Below are 24,938 nucleotides of genomic sequence, written 5' to 3'. Positions count from 1 at the left end.
TGCGTGGAAAGCTTCAGGATTCCTTGCTTCCCTTTCCTTTGTACTCCGTCCCTGCAGTGACTCCGGGATTCCTCAGGACCCCTGCCTGGGGTCGCCCATCAGGGCCTTGAGGAACCTAGAAAGGGCCCCTTCCCAAGGCCACATATGGATCCCGTGGGTTCTCTAGGCCGGTGAGAGCTGACAGCCCAGGCTGGACCCCTCGCCTCACCTGAAGCAGGTGACCTGGCCCCTGGATCCCCCTAGTCCCCCCCTGGCCCTCAGATCTCGCGTCCCCGCAGTGCCCCACCTCTCCCGCCCGCCCTCCCGAGCCCAGGACCAGAGCCCCGCCCTTCCCCCTCTTCCTTATCTCTTTTTCTAACCTTTTGCATTTTTTTAGTCTCATTTCCTGTCGGGTTTTGCATTTCCCTCCCCCGCCCCTCCCAGCCTATGACACACTTTCTCTCCTCTCTGCTCCCTCGGTCTCCTTGGTCTCCGGACTCCTGCCCGGGCCGCGCCAGCCCCTGCGGCCCGGTAACCGAAGGTGGGCGCGGGACGCGGAAGGCAGCCGGCGGCCTGCGCGGAGGAGGCGTCCGCTCCCGCGGAGCATGTGCGCCGAGGTAAGCGAAGGCGACACGCCGGAGGGACGCGGCGGGGCAGCGGGGCCCACCCGCTCCTCGCCCTCCTCCCAAGTCCCTCCCCGTGGCTGCCTCCCGTCGTTGCTCCGCCGGGCCTCCTCGGTGTCCCTGTGGCCTCCGCGTGTCTCCCTGGCCAAGTCCCCGCGCTCCTTAGAGAGGACGGGGCTGAATGAACGGGGGGCCGGCGGGCGCCCGTGTGCACCTGCCCCGGAGGCGGGAGTAGAACCTCCGCAGACACCTGAGAGGCCGGAAGCTGCCCGACCACAGCCAGCCTGACTCAGAGGCTCCGGACGGGTGGCCACGCGGCTCAGGCTGGGAGGTGACCCCCCGAGGGTGCGGAGGGGGCAGAGGACTGGGCCTTCCCTCGGCGTGCAGAGGGGGAGGGGGATGGCAGGGTGCCGGAGAGGGCCCTGGTGGCCTCGGCCTGAAGTCACCTCCCGGATGCTCCCACTGGTGCTCTGCGGCGCCCTCTCTGCTGAGAGGTAGGAAGGGCTTTTCTGGCCTTGGGTACCGAGCACCGTTGGAGGGAGTCACCGGGACACAGAACTGTGTTTCAGCTGGGTCTGCGTAAGGCTGTGGCCAGGACGTCACCTGAGCGGCTGCCTTGTGTCACCGCTCGCCGTCTCAGCCCAAGGCCGCCTGCACAGACTGGCTCTTGTGCCAAACTGACCTCTGCGTGCTCGGGGTGGTCTCGAAGACTTTGGTTTGTAGTTTTTAAAAATCATCTCCCGACACTGACGGCTTCTCTTGGAGGTTTAAGGTTACCGATCTACTAGAAAGCGGCGCGGGGAGTTGTTCTGTCACTCAACGTTTATTTAGTGCCTAACCGCGCATAATGTGTGCCGGAAAGCCCGGGAGCCGGAATTAATGCGAGGATAGGAATTTAGCTCCAATTCTCCACTGCTGTGCTTTGCGGGAAACTCCAGCTGTCTCCACCCCCAAGGCATCTGTACGCAGCAGATAGTTCCACCTGGGCCAGCGGTGCTCGGAGGGCAAGGCAGGCGGCCTCGTCCTTGTCACATCTCAGCGAAAGGGTGTGCACCTGCGTAGATTTTATGAGGCAGGAATCAGAAAGGCTGGTACCTTACCCTTCTGATTAGTCTCCAGTCTGCACATGAATGATCTTTGACGTGATTTAAAAAAAAAAGGTGGTAAAATATACATAACATAAAAATAACAATTTCAACCCCTTTTAATGTATGGTCCTGCGGCATTAAGTGCCTTCTCACTGTTGTGCAGCCATCCCACCGTCCACTTCCAGAACTCTTCCACCTTCCCAAACTGAAACTTTAAACAATAGTGTACCCCCCTCCCCCGCCCCCAGTCCCTAGCATTGCACTTTCTGTGGATCTGACTACTCTGGGAACCTCACCCAGGTGGAATCAGTGTTTGATCTTTGGTATCTGGTTACTTCCCTGAGCATCCCTTCTGTCCTCGAGGTGCATCCTGTGGCTGCCTGCCTCCTCATTCTAACTGATTAGTATTCTTTTTTTTTTTTTTTTTTTTTGGTACCAGGGATTATTACCCAGGGATGCATAACTACTGAGCCACATCCCCAGCCCTTTTTATGTTTTATTTAGAGGCAGGGTCTCTAAATAAAAAAGTTGCTCAGGGCCTTGCCAAGTTGCTGAGACTGGCTTTGAATTGGAGATCCTCCTGCCTCAGCCTCCCCAGCCACTGGGATTACAGACTTGTGCCACCATGCCTGGCTTCACCCATCCTTTATGCGATTTAAAAAATAAACTTTAAACTTAACTCTCCTGAAGGCAACAACATGTGTTTGAGCCAATGGTCACTGCATAGGTGGCTTCGTGTGGGAAGCACAAGGTCCTTCTCTAAGCAGGCTGTGTTGCACAGGCTGGGAGCTCTGTTGGCAGTGTGGCTGAGGACACCAGATGGGAAAGAACTCGGAGGAGGGAGGCTGGCGGAGGGAGTGTGGGGCTTGGCTGGGCTGAGGCAATGGTTCCAGGCTGGTGTTGTGCAGGAAGGCAAGGCTGGGATTCTTTCTCCACCTTCCTATGTCATGTCCCCCACTCTTCCTATTAGAGACTTCTTCCCAGGCCAGAAGGGATGTGTGTCTGTGGTTTGGGGGTGGCAGGTTGAGGTGGTGGAGATGAAGAGACTCCTGTGACTGTAGTTGCTTGTAGCACATAGTGCATGTGAGGTCTCATCGAGTCCTGATTTTCAGAGGACAATTATGAAAGATCATCAAATGCTGAACAATGCTCCAATCCGTGTTAAAAACCATCATCTATTCTCTTTGCTTTGAAGACAGTGCCTCTGGTCAACAGGATGGGGGTTAAGCCCCACGTGGGCCAGAATCCCAGATGGCCACTCTGACTCAGCAGGGCTGGGTTGCTGTGGTTTTGCAAAACCAGATCTGCGAAAGAGATGTGTGCATTGATGATGGAGGGAAGAAAGCAATAGGGCTCAACTTGCCTCCTTTCAGGTCTGGGTACTGTCCTAGCTGTGGGGCCTTGGACAGACTTGTCATTCCTTGAACTTTCTGACACCATTTCTCTAATGGAATCAGGATTTTAATACGAATTGTTTTCATCCTTGCCCACGGCATTGGGCATAAAATGAGAAAAATACAAGATATTACTCTTTTGCAATTGCTACTGAGATCTGGGCACAGATCAGAGGTTGGATTTCAGAGGCCAGACAGTACCTGCTTCCCCCTACAGACCTGCCGGAGGACTTCCTGGCTTAGTATGCCTTGGCCTTAGTTTCCCTGAGTGCAACCACAGTCTTACAGTAGAATTTTGAAATTTAAGAAAATCACAGAGCAGACACTCAGTAAATCTACCCTGTGAATATACTCTTCTCTCTGCTGTGGTTACACTACGCAACTGGTCTAGAATATATTTGGATTGAATGAAATCTGAGAACAGAAAGAAAAGGGAAAGACAACTTTTGAGAAAACCCTTAAAAATACTCTTTCGCTAAAGTAAAATTACAGTTTTTAAAATTCTTTCATTTGCCATGCTGGGATTAGACCTAGGGCTTCATGTGTGCTAGGGTGCCCTACCATGGACCTACCTGTCCCCAGCCCTAAAAAAAAAAAAATTAAAAAAGAGCAGATTCCTGGGTGCCAGCCTCTGCTGTCAGGCAGGACCGCATGGGAAGGACACGGCTAATACATGCTACATGCAAAGAACATGCCCCTGACTGCCCCTCACCCTCCTTGAGGCACCTGCTCTCTGGATCAGTGGTTTTATTGGGGTGGCTATTTTCAGGAGAGTAACCTTTGGGACTGTGATTGGTTCAAGGGCTCAGAGATTATAATGATCACTGTCAAATTTGTGTGATGGGTGTCCGTGGCCCAGTGCCAGGGGATAATAAAAGCTCTCCTCTTGCTTGGCATTTGCTCCCTCTTCCCACCTGCAGCTCCCACAAGCACATCTGTTCAACCTAAATGCTCTTGTCCTCTCGACCACTGCTGGGTGGGCAATGATCCTCGCAGGCCTAAGAGCCAGAGTGGTGTGTCTGTCCCCCAGGGGGCGTCCATCCTTTCCCACTGGTTTCTGTGAGCAGCATATAATCTTCCTGCCCCCTCTGTCTCAGGAATGTGTGACCTTTACTCACAGGTGTGACAGGGACAGAGTGGGGACTCCCCCATGTTCTATCCCTCGAATTTCACACACCCTGAGGGTATCAAAGGCAGTGCCCGCCAGGACTTTGCTTTTAACAATGACTATACGCCTGGTGTGGCCCTCATGCCTAAGAGGTAAGGTCCTGTTCTAGAAAGATCTCTGTGCTTGGGACCAGGCAACCAGCCATGACTGTGTGGCCTCAGCAAAGTCACATGTATCAAACAAGTATAAAAATACCTTCCCTAAATTAATGCTGAGCAGTGTTTCTAAACGTACCTACCACATGTGTCTCAGCGCTCGGTCGGCTTCTGCTTTTCGGTTGCGCTTCTGACTTGGTTATTTTGAGACCAGGAGGTGGAACATAGCGATGAGTTAAAAGCAAAACAGAATCCATGCAAGAAAGAGCCGTTTCCCTCATTTATCGAGAACACTTGTCAATCACTTAGGTAACAGAATCAGCACGTTTTCTCCTGGAAGGCCCAAGTAGTACATATTTTAGGCCTTCTGAGCCAGATGGGCTCTGTCGAAGCAACTCAACTCTGTAAGCGACAGATGGGGTGAGTGTGGCCACATCTGGCCCAATGCGCAGCACAGGCGGAGCAGGAATGGACCCTTGGTGACAGCTGACCAACCCCAGAGCTGGAGAATTCAGCGCAGTGGGAAAACAGCTAAGGATGCAACGAGCATAATCTGAACAGATCGGTCCAGGTGCTTCTGTCGTGATTAAGTCAAAGTCAAGTGATAGAAGAGGGACATCACTTTTTTTTTTTTTTTTTTTTTTTTTACCTTTTGAGCTGACAACACTCAAAAAGTTTGAAATGTGACGTTGGCAAGGGAAGGCGGAGGCGGGCATTGCTATACACTGTCAACGCCATGCTGTTTACCAGCTTTAGAAGTGAACAGACCCTCTGGCATGGGAATTCTGCTTCTACGAAACCGTCTTCTGGACACACTTGCACAAACATGCAAAGATTTGGACGTGCAGATGTTCGTGCGAGCGTTGTTTATTACAGGAAAAAGCTGGAAAGGGCAGGCGTGCTTCTCCAGAGCAAGGTCCAGCCGCGCAGTGGGATTCTGTGAGGCCGTTAAAGAGGAGGAGGCGGGTCTGTGGGGATGCTCAGCGAACTTCTGGAAGAAAACAGTAGTCCTCTCAGAGGCTGTTCATGGCAGGGGGAGGGAGCTCAGTGGCTGGAAAGGGGAATTTTAAAAACTTATTTTGTATCTTTGTCTTTCATTTGCATTTTTTGTTAACCATGAATCTCAGCTTTTCAGGATCCCTTCCTAATGCAAAAGGGGGTTTCCTCTTACAGTGAATTCTCATTTCTGCTGAGTCCTAATAAGAGGGCCATGCTAGGAATCACAGACCTCAGTTCTCCTGCTGAAAGGCAAAACTGGGGCACCCTTCAGTGAAAAATAGGAGTTTTTAAATTAATATATAACACACAGTACGCTTCACAAATCTTAAGTATAAAGCTGGGCATGGTGGCGCATGCCTGTAATCCCAGAGTCTCAGGAGGCTGAGGCAGGAGGATTCAAAACCAGCCTCAGCAGCTTAGGGAGGCCCTAAGTAATAGAGCAAGACCCTATCTCTAAATAAAATATATATAAAAAAAGGACTGGAGATGGCTCAGTGGTTAAGCACCCCTGGGTTCAATCTCCAGTACCAGGAAAAAAAAGAAAAAAAGGAACAAATCTTAAGCATAAAGCTTGAGTTTTTTGTGTACCCATGGAGCCAGTCACCCAGATCCAGGAATAACTTCTTTTGAGGGCACATGGGGACTTCTCAGGCCTCTTCCCAGTGTCTGGCCTTCCCCCAGCCCCACATGAGCACCCCTTCAAGCTAATCCCTGTGGCTTTGCCTCGCTTTGCCATCCATGTACATGGAGCCCAGGGGCTGTTCTCTTGTCCCCAGCTTCTTTTCTCAGCCACGTGTGTGAGGCTCATCCATGTGGTGCACAGCACCAGCCTATTGTTTCATAGTGCATTGTACAAAGGCATCACAATTTATCCATCCTACTCCTGATAAACATTTTTTATGGTGAAAAAAATGTGTATGTAGAATTAGCCAGCTGGACTCAGCCGAGATGATCCCAATTTCATTGGCAATATCAAAGCGTTGTTATCAGGAGCCAGTGGAACATATGCTTTCTCATCTTTGTCAGGCCTGATAGAGTATTGACCTTGGCTACATCAATGTCACAGAGCTTCTTCACAGCCTTTTAAAGTCCGGTGCTCATTGATCTTGACATCCACAGTGAACACGAGTGTGTTTCTTCTAATTTCATGGCAGACTCAGTGGAGGGGATGTGAGGTTGGAGATTTTCTCCAGGCAGCACTCTTCTGAGGATATCTGGACCCAGGCTGCCTCCGGAGCCACCTTGTCGTGTGTGTGTGTGTGTGTGTGTGTGTGTGTGTATGTGTGTGACCATGGTTGCCTGTTACGGTTTGGATATGAGGTGTCCCCCAAAAGTTCCTGTGTTAGTGCAGGAATATTCAGAGGTGCTGTAACCAGATCAGTTCGTCTTCGTTTGAATGGACTGACTGGGTGGTAACTGTAGGCAGCTGAGACATGCCTGGAGGAGGTGGGTCACTTGAGGAGGGGCTGTCCTGTCCTTCTCTGCTTCCTGACTATTCTCTGCTAAGCTATTTTCCTCCATCACACCCTTCCGCCACGATGTTCTGCCTCACCTTGGGTGCAGAGCAATGGATTCAGCCTCCCATGGACTGAACTTTTGGAACTATGAGCCATAACTTAGTTATTCTCATCAGGTATTTCGGTCATGGCAATGAAAAGCTGACTATCCTAACACCTTCTCGCTCTGCATTCTTGACCTTCAGAGCCTTGACATTTGTTCGGGCCCTGCGAGAGGCAGGAGGCTCTTCTTGGCTTCCAGCACCATCTTGGTGGAAAGGGTCTGTTGATAAGCATTTGCATGATTTGCACTTTGGGGCCACTGTGACGAAACTACTGTGAGTGTTCTCATACATATCTGCAGAATGATGTGGGTTTTTTATTTTAATTTTTTTTTCATCCCAGGGCAAACAGAAGCCCTGTGACAGTATTATTTGAGGTTTAGTGAATTATTATTTTAGTGATAAATGTTAGTGTGAAGTAAAACTGCATTTTATTGACACTAGTGCTTTGTTCCCTGCTTCTGGAAGGGATTATGTGATTGACTCAAGTCTTCTAAGAAACAGCCTTTTAAAAAAAGAGATCCAAGCAAAATTGGTTCAAGGGAAACATTCAGTTGAATGATAATGATACCCTGCACTTCTTCCCAGGCCTCCTGTCTTCAGTATCACATGCTCCTTTGGGAGCTGGGTAGGGCATCCCTGTTTGCAGAGAGGTAGACCAAGGAGCCCATTCTTATGAGCGTACACGCTAATGGAAAGGTGCTTCTGCCCATATTCTTTTTGACTTTTTTTTTTTTTTCTTCCTGGCACTGGGGATCGAACCCAGGGCTTCACACATGCCAGGCAAGCACTGTGCCCGAGTCACATCCCCAGCCCATTCTCCCCATATTCTTTCGGGACATTCTTTGACGGGGCTGTCCCAGTTTGGAGAGGTTCTAGACTGAAGAATGTGGTCAAGTAGGGAAGGAATGGTTTTTTTGGTTGCCACATTGGGGGTCAAACCCAGGGCCCTGTGTGTGCCAGGCAGGTGCTCCACCCTTGAGCCCCTTCCCATCCCTGACTGTGATGGGTAGGGAAGCATCGCTGGTTTTCTTTGACTGTTAGGTGTGGCCGCAGCATCAGCAGAAGGCTGTTCAAAGGCACAGATCAACCTCTCGCCCCTTGGTTTGTATAGAAATTTTATGTAACTTCATCTCTTTCTTACTTAATTTTAAATGCATTTTGAAAAATCCCAATCTTTTGTGGTATAGTCAGACAAAGTGGACCTAAGAGGCCATCCTGGCCCTAAGCCTGTGGCCCTACCTCCTCCTCTACCCGCTGCCCAAGCCCTGCCCTGTTTCCAAGATGTACATCTGTCCATCTGCCCTGCCCACCTCTGTACCAGGCCCCAGAGCCGCCTTGTCTATCCTGTGAAGTTCTCTGGTATCTTCCTCTCCTGCACATCAACCCGCTTCTCTCTACAGGATCATTTCTGTCAGAGTACTGATAGGCCACAGTTTCCCCCAGCTTTAGCGCCAACTAACCAACCCGTCTGGATTTCATATTCCCCTCCAGCTACCACTGCCTGTCTCTGTACCCTTTTTTTCTTTTTCTTCCTTTCTTTCTTCTTTTTTTTTTTTTTTTTTTTTTTTTTTTTTTGTACCAGGGATTGAACTCAGGGGCACTCAACCACTGAGCCACATCCCCAGCCCTATTTTGTATTTTATTTAGAGACAGGGTCTCACTGAGATGCTTAGTGCGTCGCTTTTGCTGAGGCTGGCTTTGAACTCACAATCCTCCTGCCTCAGCCTCCTGAGCCTCCAGGATTACAGGCCTGTGCTACCACACCACACCCGTTTTTTAAAAATGAATATGCTTGGACTGCCGAAACAAAGAACCACGGTCCAGGCGGCTTGAACAACACACATCCACTGTCTCACAGTTCAGGAGGCTGCGTGTCTGAGCTCAAGGGGCTGGCGGGTTAGTGCTTCCTGAACCTCTCTCCTTGACTGTGACAGCCACCTTCCTCTGTGTCCTCACCTGGATGTTCGAGCTCATCTCTAGTGTCTCTCTGTGTGTCTGATTTCCTTTTATTTATTTATTTGTGCTGGGGATGGAGCCCAGGGCCCTGTGCATGCTAAGCATGCACTACACCACTGAGTTGCACCCCCAACCCCTCTTCGTTGGATTTTTTTTTTTTTTTTTTTGCAGTGCTGGGATTGAACTCAGGTCCCCATGCATATTAAACAAGTACTCTGTCACTGAGCCACATCCCCAGCCCCCAATCCCTCTTCTTGAAGAACACTAGTCAGATTGGATTAGGGCCCACCCCATATAGCTTCCTTTTTAAAATTTTATCATGTTTTCACCAGAAAATATGCCATATGTTATTTCTGCTTTTCATTATTGCTTGAAATTTTCTCTGTGGCTAATTCATGGTGAATTTTTGTAAGGATTTTTCTATGTGTGTTTGAAAAGAATTTGTCTTCCCTACTTGTTCCATACAGAGCTCTCTGGTTCTGTTAGAACAGGTTGATTATCTTTGGTCACCCATTAATGTACCTGCTGGTCCTCTTCTCAGGGTCCTTTCTGAAGTTTCCCACTGACACCACCATCTTTCCCAGTGTCTTGTTTTCCCATCAGTTTTGTTGTGTTTTTCTCAGCCGTGTTTTGAGGTACAGTAGGGTTCATAGTCGTTGATGGTTCTCCATCGTATAGAAATCTCCTTTGTCCCTTTTAATGTTCTTTCCCTTAAATTCTATTTTTGCATAAAGAACAACAGTCTTAGTGGCTCCTTCCCCAAAAACCTCATTTAAACTTAATCTATTCTTTAAAGACCCTGTCTTCAAGTAGAGTCACATTCTGAGGTTCTGGGCCTGAGGATCTGAGGATAACACCTTTATAGCAAATCCCTTTGAAAGTGTTGTCTACCCTGGATGTCCCCAGCTCCTTTCCTCCCCTTCCATCTTGAACCCACTTTAGTGGGGCTTGTACCCGGGCACCCATTTAAACAGCTCTGATCTAGGCCACTTCTTAGTTCGTGATCTCAGCAGCACATGATACCATTGATTCTTCTCCTCCTGGAAACACATGTTCATTTGGCTGTGGGCCCCTCTCCTGGTTTTTCTCCCACTTAACTGATTGCTGCTTCCCAGCCTCTGTTCCCTGATGGCTCGTGTCCCCTGATCTCTGAGGCTCAGTCCTCTCTCTGGATGTTTTCACCTGCCTCGTTGCTTGAGAAGTCATCTGTGTGCCAGTGACTCCCAGGTTTGTATCTCCTGCCCAGGCTCCCCTCCTGAACTTGAATCTTGACATGTCCATTAAGAACCGATCCAGAAATCAAACTTGGGGTTTTTGAGTGTTAAACCCTCTCTTTCTCTTGCCGGTCGCTCAGGCAACTCCTGGAGTTGTCTTTGACTGGTACCTTAGGAGTAGTAATTTGTCCATTTGCTCAGAAAAACCAATTTTCCCGGGCAAGGTCATGAAAAGTCATTCTTCTGCCTTGTTAATGCATCTTGGAAGGGAAGATGCACATTCTTTGTGCAGCAGATGGGTGACAGCTGGGTTGAGAAAGGGGGATTTGGATTTTGGATCCACTCACCCATTGGACAGTCTTGATCAAGTCTCTTCTCTCTGGGGCTCAGTTTCTTCATATGTCAAGTGAGAAGATTAGGTAGGGCTTGAGATGATAAATGGATTTCAAAAGTAATGGGAATGCTTTTTATATGGATTGTATTGGTTACATACATGTCAAAACTGATCATATTGCATACTTCAAATATGTGCATTTTATTGTACTTCAATTTTACCTCAATAAAGCTATGGGGGGACAAAAGAGATGATAAATGGATTTCATCTTGGAGGCCAATCAACTAATAATGGCTTGCTGGAGCATTGTGTTGAGGATCCAAACTCTGGAAAAGAGTTCTGTAATTGATTGTCAATGACTGTGATGGGTGTGAAACAGAATTGAAACTTGGCTGCCCCCGCTAGTCATCCCTGCAGGACCCACTGTAAAAATCCACAATGACCTTGTGACCTTGAGCGAATCACTTCACTCTTCCAAGATTTTGTTTCTTCATGAACAAGATGGAGATAAATAATCCCTGCCTTCCTGCTACACAAAATTGCTCTAAGGAGCGTAGGAGATTAGTGGGTGAAAAATGGCGCTGGAAATACCAAAGCTTTCTATAAAGGAGAGGTTTTATTTTTATTAATTGGCCACTGTAAATTCTGTCATTGGTTGTGGCCTCCTCTAGACCGGCCTTGGCTTTAACCTTGACCGTCTTCCTTTGGCTTCTCTGCTCCGGTGCATTTGTGCCATTAGGGTTCCCCTGGGGTTGATGGGAAAGGGATTAACATGGATGCATGGTGTAGGATGTGGTCCTCCTGAGCTTGGAGCATCTCAGCATCTCAGCATCTCACGCCCTCGGGCCGGTGCAAGCCAGGAGGCTCTCTTCAGGGTCACCCTTGCACAATGGAACCCCAGAGTTCCTGACCCGCACCCTGTGTCCTCGCCTCCTAATGATGCTCTGCACAACTGCTCGACGGGTAGGGGAAAATCTTCCCAAATTAAGGTTTTCTCTCCCTTGGGGGGTTCATCCTTATTATCCAAATCTCTGCAGTTAAATTAATCCTCCAGTTGGGCAGTGAGGAGCAGTGGGCCTCCCTGGGCGCTGCTGCGTGGAGCTCGCTCTGGTTAATTTCTGGAGCAGGCAAGTGCCCTGCAGCTGGTGGGATCCAGTGGAGACATCCAGACATCTATTTTTGTTACCTGATGAAAACACCGTGGTCCCCAAATCTACAAGGCCTGTTTCTTTCACCTTGAATGTTGTTAATGTCCTGTGTTTTGTACCAAAATCCCGAACAGAGCTTCCGTTTTCAGCCTCCTGTATGTATTAACTTTTCCCAGAGACCCAGGGGAGCCATCTGTTCTTCTATTATTTGGTTTAAGCAAAGCTTTGGGGCATTTCTTCTTGCCAGTGGTATATTCTGAGTCGGATTCATTGCCTGGGCTCTTATTTATTAGCGTGTGTGTTTTATTGTAATGCGTTTCATTTCCTTCTGTCTTTTACTTTGGGCTTCATTCTCCAGCCTCTGTCGTGAACAATGTTTGGTGCCGTGTGAAATGAGATGCATTCAAAACTCTTCCAAGACAGAAAGTTAGGGTGGTGGTTTTTTTTTTTTTTTCTGGTTAGATTTTCTTCTTCTTCTTCTTCTTCTTCTTCTTCTTCTTCTTCTTTTTTTTTTAGAAACAGATAAATAAAGGACTTGAGTTTCCTGTAGCACTGGAAACAGTGAATCAGATTTTTGCTTTGTTTAAAACCTGAAATCTCAGTCTGGATGAAGCCAAATACTGTTTAGGGGTTTGAGTTGTCACTCCTTCCGGGCGGGTCAGTCTATGGGAGGGGGAGCCACCTACAGAGACGATTTGAGAGGGACCAGAATGGGTGCCTGACTCACGGTGCTGCTCCGGCTCGGTGGGCGCCTGACACTTCCTCTGCTGACTTGCCTGTACCAGGGTGACGGTGGGGGAGGGGGGACATTTCAGTGATTCAGCACCTGGCATTACTCATAGAACAGTGATTGTGATGGACACAGGCTCTGCTGCTGCCAGCCATGTGATCTGGGACAAGTCGCCAAACTTCTTCAGTTGCCTGTCTTCTTGTCTATGAAACAGGATGAGACCAGCACCCTTCCACAGCAAGTTAAATAAGACACCACCTCAGGGCAGGCCTGTAGCTGCCAAGGGCCAGTCTTGCAGTAGTTGCATGCCACTCATTAGCAGGATAACCCAGAGCAAGTTCCCAAGGGTCCCTTCCAAATATAAAATTGTGTTACGAACCCTTTGCAAAGCTTTTGCTCATATTCTCTTGCCTGCTCTCCAGCTGCTACGTCCATTACTCCTGCTACCCGCTGCTATGGCTTGAAGGTGTCTCCTCAAAAGCATGGCTGGAGACTGAATCCCCCGTGGAGTAGTGTTGAGCGGTGGGATCTTTAAGAGGTGATTAGGCTGGGTGTGGTGGCGCATGCCTTTAATCCTAGTGACTCGGGAGGCTGAGGCCGGAGGATCGCAAGTTTGAAGCCAGCCTCAGCAATTTAGCAAGGCCCTGAGCAACGTAGGGAGACCCTGTCTCGAAATTTTTAAAAAAAGGGCTGGGGATGCAGCTCAGTGGTTGAGCACCCCTGAGTTCAATCCCTAGTACAAAAAAAAAAAGAAAAGAAAAGAAGAAGAAAGAAAAAACAACAAAAGAAAAAAAAAAAAAGAAAAGAAAAAGAAAGGTCATGGGTTAATGCTGTTATCCCAGGAGGGGTTGGTTATCTCCAGGTCAGTTTCCCACCCTCTTCCGTCTCTTGCTCGCTCTTGCCCGTGAGCTTTTGCCCTTTCCCCATGGGAGGATGTAGTAAGCAGGTTCTTGCCAGATGCAGCCTCTTGCTCACAGACTTCCCCACCCCCAGAACCATAAGCCAAAGACATTTCTGTTGGTTATAAATGACCCAGTCCGTGGTATTCTGGGATAGCAGCAGAAGATGGACTAAGACCCCTGCGTAGGCATCTGTTTAACACATGCCCAGCATCCCCCCCCCCCGCCCGTGCAGACACTGCTAGGTGTGAAGGATAAAAAGGTGAAAAGATGGAGTCCCTGCTGCCACACGTCTGTCATCTGGTGAGGACACAGGCGTACAGTCAGTTGCAAGATGAGGCTGTCGCTCTGAGTGATGCCCAACATGCAGATAGACCCCAGGGAGAGGGACAGACAGGTCTGCCTGACAGAGTCAGAAAAGACCTCAGAGCACACGGAAGCTCAAAAGAGGCTGAAAACCTACGTAGGATTTTTTTCCAGGCAGAGAAGTAGGGAGTCAGCATGCACGAACCTGCAGGGGCCTGGGGACAGGGCAAGCGGGACCTCCAAGAGCCCCAGATGCTGTGCCAAGGAGGGCAGATGCTGTCCTGCGGGCCAGGGTGAGCAGGGGCTGTGAGCCAGGATGGCTGTACAGGTTACAGAGATCACAGACAGCAGTGAGGAGAACAGATGGGACCCCTGAGGCGAGAGGCCGGCCCGCGTTCAGTGGGACACGGGCCAGGTACAGTTTCATTGTTACTACAGTAAACTTTGCATGGAAGTGTAGTGTACGCACAAGAGACGTGTACAGATCCCAAGCGTGCAGCTCACAGTGCGAGCACACCCTGGTCACCAGTGACACCAGGTCAAGAAACAGAACGTGACCAGCTGAAAAACAATCGTGCAATAGAATAATAACTTTTAATGTAAGAATTTTTAAAAATAATGTTCTAATAGAATAGCAACCTTTAATATAAGAATTTTTAGTATAAGTATGTCCCAAATACTGCATTGGACATTCTTGATCTAAAAAATTGTTTATTCAAGAGACAAATGTAATGGGGTGTCCTGTACTTTATCTGACAACCTTATCCTTACCCATGTTGCTTCTTTAGCGATAGGTCATTTGGTTTTCGTTGCCAGTAATAATCCATTTTGTGAATAATCCAGATTTTATTTATACCACCGTGGATTGGCTCTTGTGAACAGGGCTGCTACGAAGCACTCCGAGGCATGTCTTTTGGAAATAAGTGTTTGCCTGGTGCAACCAGCATGGCCAAATGCTTAGGTTGGGCAAGGGGCAAAGCGGGATTGGAAAATAAAGATTCACAAACACAGATGTTGAAGACTGAGCTGGGATCAGGTGGAGGTCTGCCCTCCAATGGAGATGCAGATCTAAAGAGTTACGCCAGCAGTCTTTATTTATATATGCCTCATTATCAGGTTAAAGACTGTACAAGCATTACTCTTTGTATTCAGGAAAGTTACAGAAACCAGGACATTTATATAACTTTTCAGTAGCTACAATCCACAGTTGCAAAGTGCGATGTCAGGAGCTTTGTGTAGCTCTCAAGAAAGTTCATTGTTTAAAGTTACTGCGATCAAGAACAGGAGAAGGAGCTGGTGAAACATTGTGGTTGTCTAGGATAAGAATTCCTTCCTTCCCAGGAGCTGTGTGCCTGAGATCAAGGTCAGAGCTGACGGGACTCTTGCACAGCCTCCTCATGCAGGGCATTGCCTCTGCAGCTGAGCATCCTGTGCCCCTGCACAGGAACATTCCCAGGCACTGGGCAGGCCACAGCCATGAGGTCATCAGAGACCCCCGGTCTCAGTCACTGCCCTCCCATCCTCTGTCACTGCCCTACACATTTGCGCACCCAGGAGGGGGCTTGCTGGATCCTAGAACATGTTCACACTCAGCTCTAGTCGGTGTGCCCAACAGTTCCCCCAGGATGTCATTTCAGACCGTGCTGCTGTCAGTCATGGCTGAGGCTTTGTGTGCTCTGCCCTCTGAGACGATGCTCACTCACGGAATTGTCTGTCTCTTCCTTTGAGACATTCGGGTGGGTAGGTAGTCAGACAAACTACTCTGTGGTTTCAATTTGCATTTCATTTATGACTAATTAAATCGAGTGCTTTTCTCTTGTGTTTATTGGGCCAATTTGGATATCCTGCTTTATGAAGTACCCATTCAAGTGTTTTGCCCATTTTTCTATTGAACTGCCTTTCTTAGTGAACTGTATGAGGTGGCTACGTGTCCTTTGTCAGAGACGCGTACTGCAGATCTCTTTCCTTGGCGTGTGGCCTGCCTTTCACTCTCTATTTATGAATAGCAGTTTATTTTAATGTGGTCCAACTGGTACATGTGTATTCTTTCTTATGATTAGCTCTTTTTTTTTTTTTTTAAAGAATTGTCTTTTCAATTTTTAAAATTTTTTAGTTGTCAATGGACCTTTATTTTATTTATTTATTTATTTATATGCGGTGCTGAGGCTTGAACCCAGGGCCTCACACATGCCAGGCAAGTGCTCTACCACTGAGCCATAACCCCAGCCAGGTTAGCTCTTTTTGAGTCCTATTTTAGAGAATTTTGCCTACCCCAAGATATATGTTTCCTTCTAACATATTGTTTCACCTTCTGCATTTATCTATAACCGATCTAGAGTGATTTTTTTCCCTTTGAAGTCAATTTTATTGGGGTATTTTGTTCATACAGTGCAGTGCACCCATGGTAAGTGTACAGTTCAGCAAGTTGTGATAAATGTATACAGCCATGGAACTCTAACCTCAATCAAGATATCGAACATTTCCACCACGCCAAACCAGCAGCTTTAGTCTCAGTTTGGAGCCATCAGAAATGGCAGACTATGGGACCCTACCTCAGACCTGTTGAATTAGAATTTGCTCTTTAACAAGATTCCCAGGTACTTTCTTTTGGTGGTGGTGGGTACTGGGGATTGAACCCAGGGGTGCTTAACCACTGAGCCATATCCCCAAACCTTTCTATGTTTTATTTTGAGACAGGGTCTCGCTGAGTTGCATAGTGACTTGCTAAGTTTCTGAGGCTGGCCTCAAACTTATAATCCTCTTGCCTCAGACTCCTGAGCTGCTGAGACAACAGGCAGATTCCCAGGTACTCTGTATGCTCACTAAGGTTTAGAAACAACCTGAGCTCCTCTGGAGAAAGGTGATAAGCCAAATGTGTTGTTCCTTTTGTTGTAAATAGTGAACAGAAGGAAGTCCAAGTAAATGATAGATTACTGTGTTTGGGGAGATTGAGAGAAGGACTAAATTGTGAAGAAACTGTGACGCCATCATAAGAATATTCTCTGCTGGGGGTGGTGGCACATGCCTGTAATCCCAGTGGCTTGGGAGGCTGAGGTAGGAGGATCACAAGTTTGAGGACAGCCTTAGCAATTTAGCAAGTCCCTAAGCAACTTAGCAAGACCTTGTCCCAAAATAAAACATAAAAAGGCCTGAGGATGTGCCTCGGTGGTTAAGCACTCCCGGTTCAGTTCCTAGTACCAAAAAAAAAAAAAAAAAAAAAAAAAAGAATGCTCTCTGATCTCCTGGAACAAACACCTGTTTACCTGAGGTCTAGCCACACAATATCCTGGCAAGTATGCAACTTGTGAATTTGAGGGAGAAGATTTGGTGAGACCGAGGACTCGCGGAGAAGCTCCTTCTTGACTTGTGTGTTCTGGACCAGAAAGAAATCTTAATTTGAGTTAATTTTTTTTTTCTTCTAAGTTTAATTTTTATTTTTATCTAAAAATGTGCATATTTGGTTAAAAATATATATATATGGTTTAAAAAGCCCACTACTACCACAAGACTAATAATAGAAAGCAGGTCCCTGCCCCCATCCCTTCCCACCTCTGGATTCCAGGATAGCAGAATTGCCACCTCTCTGGATGCACTTTGTCCTCACTTCTGTTCCTGGGTCCGGGCCTCCCAGGCCTGATCTTCCACTGTGCAGACCTCTCCCTCTGCCAGGGAGGGGAGAGCACTGGGGCCACCACTGAGCCTCTGGCTTTTCCCGTGTGGCCACCTCCTGTGCGGCAGAGGCGTCTGCTGCCTGAGGCTTTCCGGGCTCTGCAGAACCAGCAGGTTCTCTTCTCTCCAGTTCTTTGACCACCAGGCACCAGGTTTCATCTTTCTCTCAAGTGTGCAGATATGTTTAAATTGTAAATTAAATTTCTTTTAAAAAATGCAAATGAAAGCACACACATATAATATAAAGATACTAGCCACAGGGGCCGGGGTTGTGGCTCAGTGGTCGAGTGCTTGCCTAGCATGGGTGAGGCACTGGGTTTGATTCTCAGCACCACATCTAAATAAATGAATAAAATAAAGGTCCATCAACATCTAAAATAATATATATGTTAAAAAGAAAAACTACCAAAGCAATTTGAAAAAAAAAGATGCTAGCAATAAGATTTCGCATTAACACATGTGGACTTTATTTATGTGAGTGGTTCATGGGAGAAATCTAATTAAATTTATTTCCGAGGGGACAGCCATCTGTCCTAGCACTGTCCTTTCTCCACGAATCTGCAATGCCGAGCTTCTTGCGTATCAGATCGCAGCTGTGGCTTTAAATCCGAGTTCTCTGTTCCGCTCCTGAGATCAACGTCTCTGTCTCTAATACCAAGCGCTCCCTCCCTCCCCTCGTTTTTTGCCTTCTTGGGTTTTGAGTGTTATTTGATTTCACTTTATATTCTTTTTTATTATTATTATTTGCTCTAATTAGTTCCACATGGCAGCAGAAGCATCTCGACTCATTGTGCACAAGTGGAGCTCAGCTTTTCATTCTCTGGTTGTACGGGATGCAGTCACATTGCTTGTGCAATCACACACGTGCACAGGGTAGTAGTGTCCACCCCATTCCACAGTCTTCCCACCCAGACCCTCTCCCTCCCTCCCCTCTGCCCAATCCAAAGTTCCTCCCCTCTTCCCTTGCCTCCCCCGCCCCCGTTATGGATCAGCATCCACTTATCAGAGAAAACATTTGGCCTCTAGTTTTCTGGGATTGACTTACTTCCCTTAGCATGTTCTCCAACTCCATCCACTTACCTGCAAACGCCATGATTTCATTCTTTATCACCTTATATTCTTTCTTATTGTATCAGCTATACTTCTTTAAAATTTTTTTAGTGATTGCCTAAGAGTGTAGTTTAGTTTAGTTTTGTTTTGAGACAGGGCCTCAAACTCCTGGGTTTGAGCAATCCCCCTGCCTCAATTCTGAGTAGCCTTGCCTACCAGCTTAGACTGACCCGCCCGGAAGGAGTGACAACTCAAACCCCTAAACAGCATTTGGCTTCATCCAGACTGAGATTTCAGGTTTTAAACAAAGCAAAAATCTGATTCACTGTTTCCAGTGCTACAGGAAACTCAAGTCCTTTATTTATCTGTTTCTAAAAAAAAAAAAAAAGAAGAAGAAGAAGAAGAAGAAGAAGAAGAAAATCTAACCAGAAAAAAAACACAGTAATCTATCATTTACTTGGACTTCCTTCTGTTCATGCTATTTACAACAAAAGGAACAACACATTTGGCTTATCACCTTTCTCCAGAGGAGCTCAGGTTATTCCTAAACCTTAGTGAGCATACAGAGTACCTAGGAATCTGCCTGTTGTCTCAGCAGCTCGGGAGTCTGAGGCAAGAGGATTATAAGTTTGAGGCCAGCCTCAGAAACTTAGCAAGTCACTATGCAACTCAACGAGACCCTGTCTCAAAATAAAACATAGAAAGGTGAGGATGGGGTTTGTGACTTCTGAGCTCTTTCCATGTTGATGCCAAAACCAGAGGTCGGGTCCCCGCTGTCTGCACACTGTGTGAGTTAGGGTGGGCCACACTGCCCAGCGCAGAGACCCCCAAAGGACCGTGTCTTAAAGAAGATGCAGTCTCTGTTTACCTCTCACGCTTAGCCTGGGGTGGGTTTCAGGACCACAGGTCAGCTGGCCTCCACGTGGGCCTCGAGGACCAGGGCTCTCCGCCATGCTCCTTGTGGTATCCTGGGGAAGGAGAAGGTGCACAAAGGCACACAGAGAGGCACCGATGAGGACCAGGCTGGAAGCTGAGTACATGGCTGTGTGCATGTTGCCTGAAACAGACTTAGCACTGTGGCCTCCGCCTGTGTGCAGGGAGGCTGGAAGTGTACTCAGAGGGGTGTCCCCAGAGAAGGCTGGGCCTCGGGGACCGCCACAACTCCTCACGTGCCTTCCCCAGGCTTCCCAACTGCTCTCGATGTCCGCAGGGAGAAACCACCTGACCGTGCCTTTATCCTGCGCATCTGACTCTCCCTTCTCCTCCTCCTCCTCTGCTCCTCCCACGCTGCTCCGGATCCGACTTCTCCTGTTCTGTAAGAAGCTCTGTGAGGCTATTTGTCAGAGTTGTATCGGATCCAAAGATCATGCTGGGGAGAACGGGCACTGTGTCAGTTAGCTTGTCTGCACTGTGACAAACACCTTAGGGACAAACTAAAGAAAGAAAGATTCTTGGTTTTAGGGGTTCCCATCCCTGGTTGGCTGGCTCCATTGATGTGAGATGGAAGTGAGACAGAACATCATGGCGGCCTGCAAGCAGAGAGGGAGAGAGGAAGGAGCCAGGGAGGAGATACAGTCCCCGTGGGCGCCCCCGGTGACCTACTTCTTTTGTAGTGCCCTTCAGTTTCCACCACCTCGCAGGAAAGCATTCAGATCGTGAGTCCAGCAAATGGATTAATCAGCTGATGAGGTCAAAGCCCTCACGATCCAGTCACCTCCTAAATGCCCCCACCTGTAACCACACCTGCGCTGGGGACCAAGCCTGCAGCACACCAGCCTTTGGGGACCCTCCAGATCCAAGCCACGTCAGGCATCTTCATGAGCATGTTTCCATCTTTGGACTTGTAGTACCTTTCCTTTTACTTTGGTCTGCTTTGTCTTTTGAAGAAGTTTTCTAATTTTCCCTGTGAACATCTTGCGTGGCTTTTGTTGAATTTCTTCCCAGCAGGTTCTGTTGTTTACAACATTATGAAGAACTTCTCTTTACAATTTGCATTTATGTCTACAGCTAGTGTAGAGAGATGCAGTTCGTTTTTAAATATTTAATCTCAGATTCAGAAACTAGGTTAGACTCTTTCAAAAATGCTAATAATCTCTACTTTTCTCTATATAAATGATAATATCCTCTGTGAATTATGACAGGTTTTCTTCTTTTTATACCTACCTCTTTTCTTGCCTTTTTTTCTTCTTTTTTTTGTACTGGGGATTGAACTTAGGGGCACTGTACCACTGAGCTACATCCCCAGCCCCTTTTTATTTTTTATTTTGAGTCAGGGTCTTACTGAATAACTTCATTAAGTTACTGAGGCTGGTCTCAAATTTGTGATCCTCCTACCTCAGCCTCCAGAGTCTCTGATATTGCAGGCTTGTGCCATGACACCCAGCTTTTCCTTTGTTTTTGTACCCTGCTGGGGAACATCCACAGTGAAGCATTGAACAGTAGCAGCCACGGTGAGCATCGCATTTTGGTCCCCATCCTGAGGGAAAAGCTTTCAAGGTTTTGCCTTTAAGTATTACAAGTTTGCTGGAGATTTGGGAGACTTTCCTTAATTAGGTTAAGTAAGTTTATTTTCCTTTCTGTTCCTACTTTACCAATATATGTTATCATGACTACAGGTCAGATTTTATTTATTTATTTATTATTGTTTGTTCTATTTAGTTCTACATGACAGCATTTCGATTCATTGTACACAAATGGAGTACAACTTTTCATTTCTCTGGTTATACATGGTGTAGAGTCACACCATTCGTATAATCATACATGTACGTAGGGTAATGAGTTCTGTCTCATTCCACCATCTTTCCTTCCCCCCGGCCCCCTTCCCCTCCCCTCATTTCCCTCTATACAATCCAACTTTCTCCATTCTTCCCTTACCCCCTCCCCCACCCATTATGTATCAGCATCCACTTATCAAAGAAAACATTCAGCCTTTGGTTTTTTGGGATTGGCTTATTTCACTTAGCATGATATTTTCCAACTCTATCCATTTACCTGCAAACGCCATAATTTTATTCTTCTTTACGGCTGAGTAATATTCCCACAATTTCTTTTTTTCTGTAACTTACTTTTTATTTATTCAGCACAGATAGGAAAGTAGATAGAGAGATGAGAGATAGAAAGATAGATAAATAGATAGATAGGTAGATAAAAAGATAACATGGAAAAATATCAACACCTGTTGAGTCTAAAGGGAAGATGCACAGGTATACATTGTACTGTTTTTCAATTTTTCTGTATATCTGATACTTTTCACAATAAAATATTGAGGAAAAACTAAAAAAGAAATGGTTATTTGAGAAAACAAAAAAGTTGAAGGACAAAAATAAGTGTCCTTTTCAATCTTTTCTTTATCTTTTGTGGTGGTTGCATTTCTTTGTAAATACTCGAAGAGCTTATTAACATCAGCCTTGGGGTCTTTTCCATTCTTTTTAAAAAATTTTTAAAGTTTTATTTGTTCTACTTAGTTGTACATGACAATAAAAGACATTTATACATTTTGATAGATCATACGTAAATGGAGTGTAATCTCACTTTTTTCTGATTGTACGTATTGTAGGATCACATTGGTCATACATGTGCATGAGGTAATAATGTGTTTCACTCTGCTAACATTTCTTCCCCCTTACCACTCCCCTCCCTTCGCTCCCCTCTACCTAATATAAAGTAACTCTATTCTTCCCTATCCCAGCCTTATTGTGAATTAGCATCTGCATATCAGAGAGAACATTCGACTTTGGTTTTTCGGGTTTGGCTTATTTCACTTAGCATGATATTCTCTAACTCCATTCATTTCCAGCAAATGCCAGAATTTCTTTCTTCTTTAAAGCTGAGTAATATTCCATCATATATATATATACATACCACATTTTCTTTTTCCATTCATCTATTGAAGGGCATCTAGGTTGGTTCCATAGTTTAGCTGTTGTGAATTGAGCTGCTATAAACACTGATGTGGCTGTGTCACTGTATTGTGTTGATTTTAAGTCCTTTGGGTGTAAACCAAGGAGTGGGATAACTGGGTCAAATGGTGGTTCCATTCTAAGTTTTCTGAGGAATCTCCATGCTGCTTTCCATAATGGTTGCGCCAATTTGCATTCCCACCAGCAATGTGTGAGTGGACCTTTTCCCCCACATCCTTGCCAATATTTATTGTTGCTTGTATTCTTGATAATTGCCAGTCTGATTGGGGTGAGATGAAATCTTAGAGTCATTTTGATTTGCATTTCTCTAATTGCTAGAGATGTTGAACATTTTTTTCATATATTTGTTGATCAGTTATATATCTTCTTCTGTGAAGTGTCTGTTCAGTTCCTTAGCCCATTTATTGATTATTTGGTTTTTTGGTGTTAAGTATTTTGAGTTCTTTATATATCCTAGAGATTATTGCTTTATCTGAGGTGCATGAGGTAGATTTTCTCCTAATCTATAGACTCTCCTTTCACATTATTGATTGTTTCTTTTGCTGAAAAGAAGTTTTTTAGTTTAAGTCCATCCCATTTATTGATTCTTGATTTAACTTCTTGTGCTTTAGGGGTCTTGTTAAGGAAGTCAGGTCCTAGGCCAACATGGCGAAGATTTGGGTCTCTTTTCTATTGTAGTGCCTAAGTCTCTGACCCACAGTGCGTTGAGTTTCTTGTGGGGTGAGAGATAAGGGTTTAATTTCGTTTTGTTACACGTGGCTTTCCATTTTTCCCAGCACCATATGTTGACTAAGCCATCTTTCCTCCAGTGAATGTTTTTGGCACCTTTGTCTAGTATGAGATACCTGTATTCATGCAGGTTTGTCTTTGTGTCTTCTATTCTGTACCATTGGTCTACATGTCTGTTTTGGTGCCAATACCGTGTTGTTTTTATTACTATAGCTCTGTAGTATAGTTTGAGGTCTGGTATTGTGATGCCTCCTGCTTTTACTTTTCTTGGTAAGGATTGCTTTGGTTATTCTGGGTCTTTTATTTTTCCAAATGAATTTCATGATTGCTTTTTCTAGTTCTATGAAAAAATGTCATTGGAATTCTAATAGGAATTGCATTAAATTTGTATAATGTTTTTGGTATTAACATTAAGTATTATTGAAGGCGCTCAGGCCTTCAATAGCCCTGCATTAGTCAGTCATCTTGCCATTTTGACAATTTAATTCTGCAGGATCCTGGGAGATCTTTCCATCTCTTAAGGTCTTCAATTTCTTCCTTTAGTGTTTTGTAGTTTTCACTGTAGAGGTCTTTCACCTCTTTCATTAGATTGATTCCCAAGTTGTTGTTGTTTTTTCTTTTTGAGGCAATTGTGAATGGGGTAGTGTTCTTTATTTCTATTTAAGTGGATTCATTACTGATGTATAGGAATGTGTTTGATTTATGGGTATTGATTTTATATCCTGCTACTTTGCTGAATTCATTTATTAGTTCTAGAAGTTTTTTGATGGAATTTTTTGGATCTTCCAAATATAGAATCATATCATCAGCAAATAGTGATAGTTTGAGTTTTTCTTTACCTATTCGTATACCTTTAATTTCTTTCTTCTGTCTAATTGCTCTGGCTAGAATTTCAAGGCCAATGTTGAATAAAAGTGGCGAAAGAGGGCATCCTTGTCTTGTTCCAGTTTTTAGAGGGAATGCTTTCAATTTTTTTCCATTTAGAATTATGTTGACCTTGGGTTTAGCATATATGGCTTCTGTGATGTTGAGGTATGTTCCTACTATCCCTAGTTTTTCTAGTGTTTTGAACATGAAGGGGTGCTGTATTTTGTCAAAGGCTTTTTCTGCATCTATTGAGATGATCATATACCACAGTTTCTTTATCCATTTATCTATTGAAGGGCATCTAGGTTGATTCAAAAATCTAGCTATTGTGAATTGAGCTGCTATAAACATTGATGTGGCTGCGTCACTGTAGTGTGCTGCTTTTAAGTCTTTGGGGTATAAACCAAGGAGTGAGTTAGCTGGGACATGATGTTCTTAATGTTCATAACGTAATTCTCTCTTGATCTGCTGCCTATATAGTTATATCTACTTTCTATTTGTTTTTAGAAACTCTTTATTATGGAAACTTTCAAGTATATGTAAAGGTAGAGAGAACAGTGTAGTGGATCACACTGGGTGTGTTCCCCAGGAAGACAACTTGGACTTGGGGCACTTGTTTATTGATGAGGGTGTTCATTAAGGAATTCTCATGGAAGGAACAGAAAAGAACCGGGATTAGGCCAAGGGAACACATAGGCTGTGGGGTGGACCCGTCATGCACTTGATCAGCAACCGGGGCTCTGGAACTGATGGTGGCTTTGAGTTGACCCAAGATGCTCAGGCCTTCAATAGCCCTGCATTAGTCAGTCATTGGCCATGGCCTGTCCTGGGAAGGCTATGATCATGAAAGAGGTGGGTCTTTAGCCGCTGCAAGGGGCTGACAGCCGGAGGCAATCTGCGGACTGCAGTCCCAGCAGCTGGGCAACAAGGCTTCCATTGTAAATTGTACAGTTTCAAGGTTGGAGTCCAGGTAAAATGCTTGGACTTCAGGCAAAAATCCCAGGATTTTGTTTTACTGGGACCTTGGATTCCGTGCAGTGCATTAACTAATCCATTAACCCACTACCTACAGGATGCCGTAAGGCCTGGTTCTTAAAATGAGGTATAAAAGGATGCATTAAAAGAATATGGGGGGCTGGGGAGATATCTCAGTCAGTAGAGTGCTTGCCTTGCAAGCACAAGGCCCTGGGTTCGATCCCCAGCACCGCA

General features: G+C 46.0%; 1 protein-coding gene across 2 annotated transcripts in view; it reads left to right on the top strand.

Annotated features, from left to right (window-relative positions):
- The first annotated feature begins 458 nt into the window (after nt 1-458).
- The window catches only part of Card11 (caspase recruitment domain family member 11), a 113,755-nt gene continuing 89,275 nt past the window's right edge, over nt 459-24,938 (top strand). For both annotated transcript variants that reach the window (XM_047532684.1, XM_047532681.1), the window contains exon 1: nt 459-596. The gene's annotated coding sequence lies outside the window, so the exon portion shown is untranslated. The remainder of the gene's footprint in view (nt 597-24,938) is intronic.

The sequence above is a fragment of the Sciurus carolinensis genome, chromosome 18 (assembly GCF_902686445.1).
Source record: "Sciurus carolinensis chromosome 18, mSciCar1.2, whole genome shotgun sequence".
NCBI lineage: Eukaryota > Metazoa > Chordata > Mammalia > Rodentia > Sciuridae > Sciurus > Sciurus carolinensis.
The sequence above is the reverse complement of the archived record's forward strand: the minus strand, read 5'-3'. Positions and strand labels throughout refer to the sequence as shown.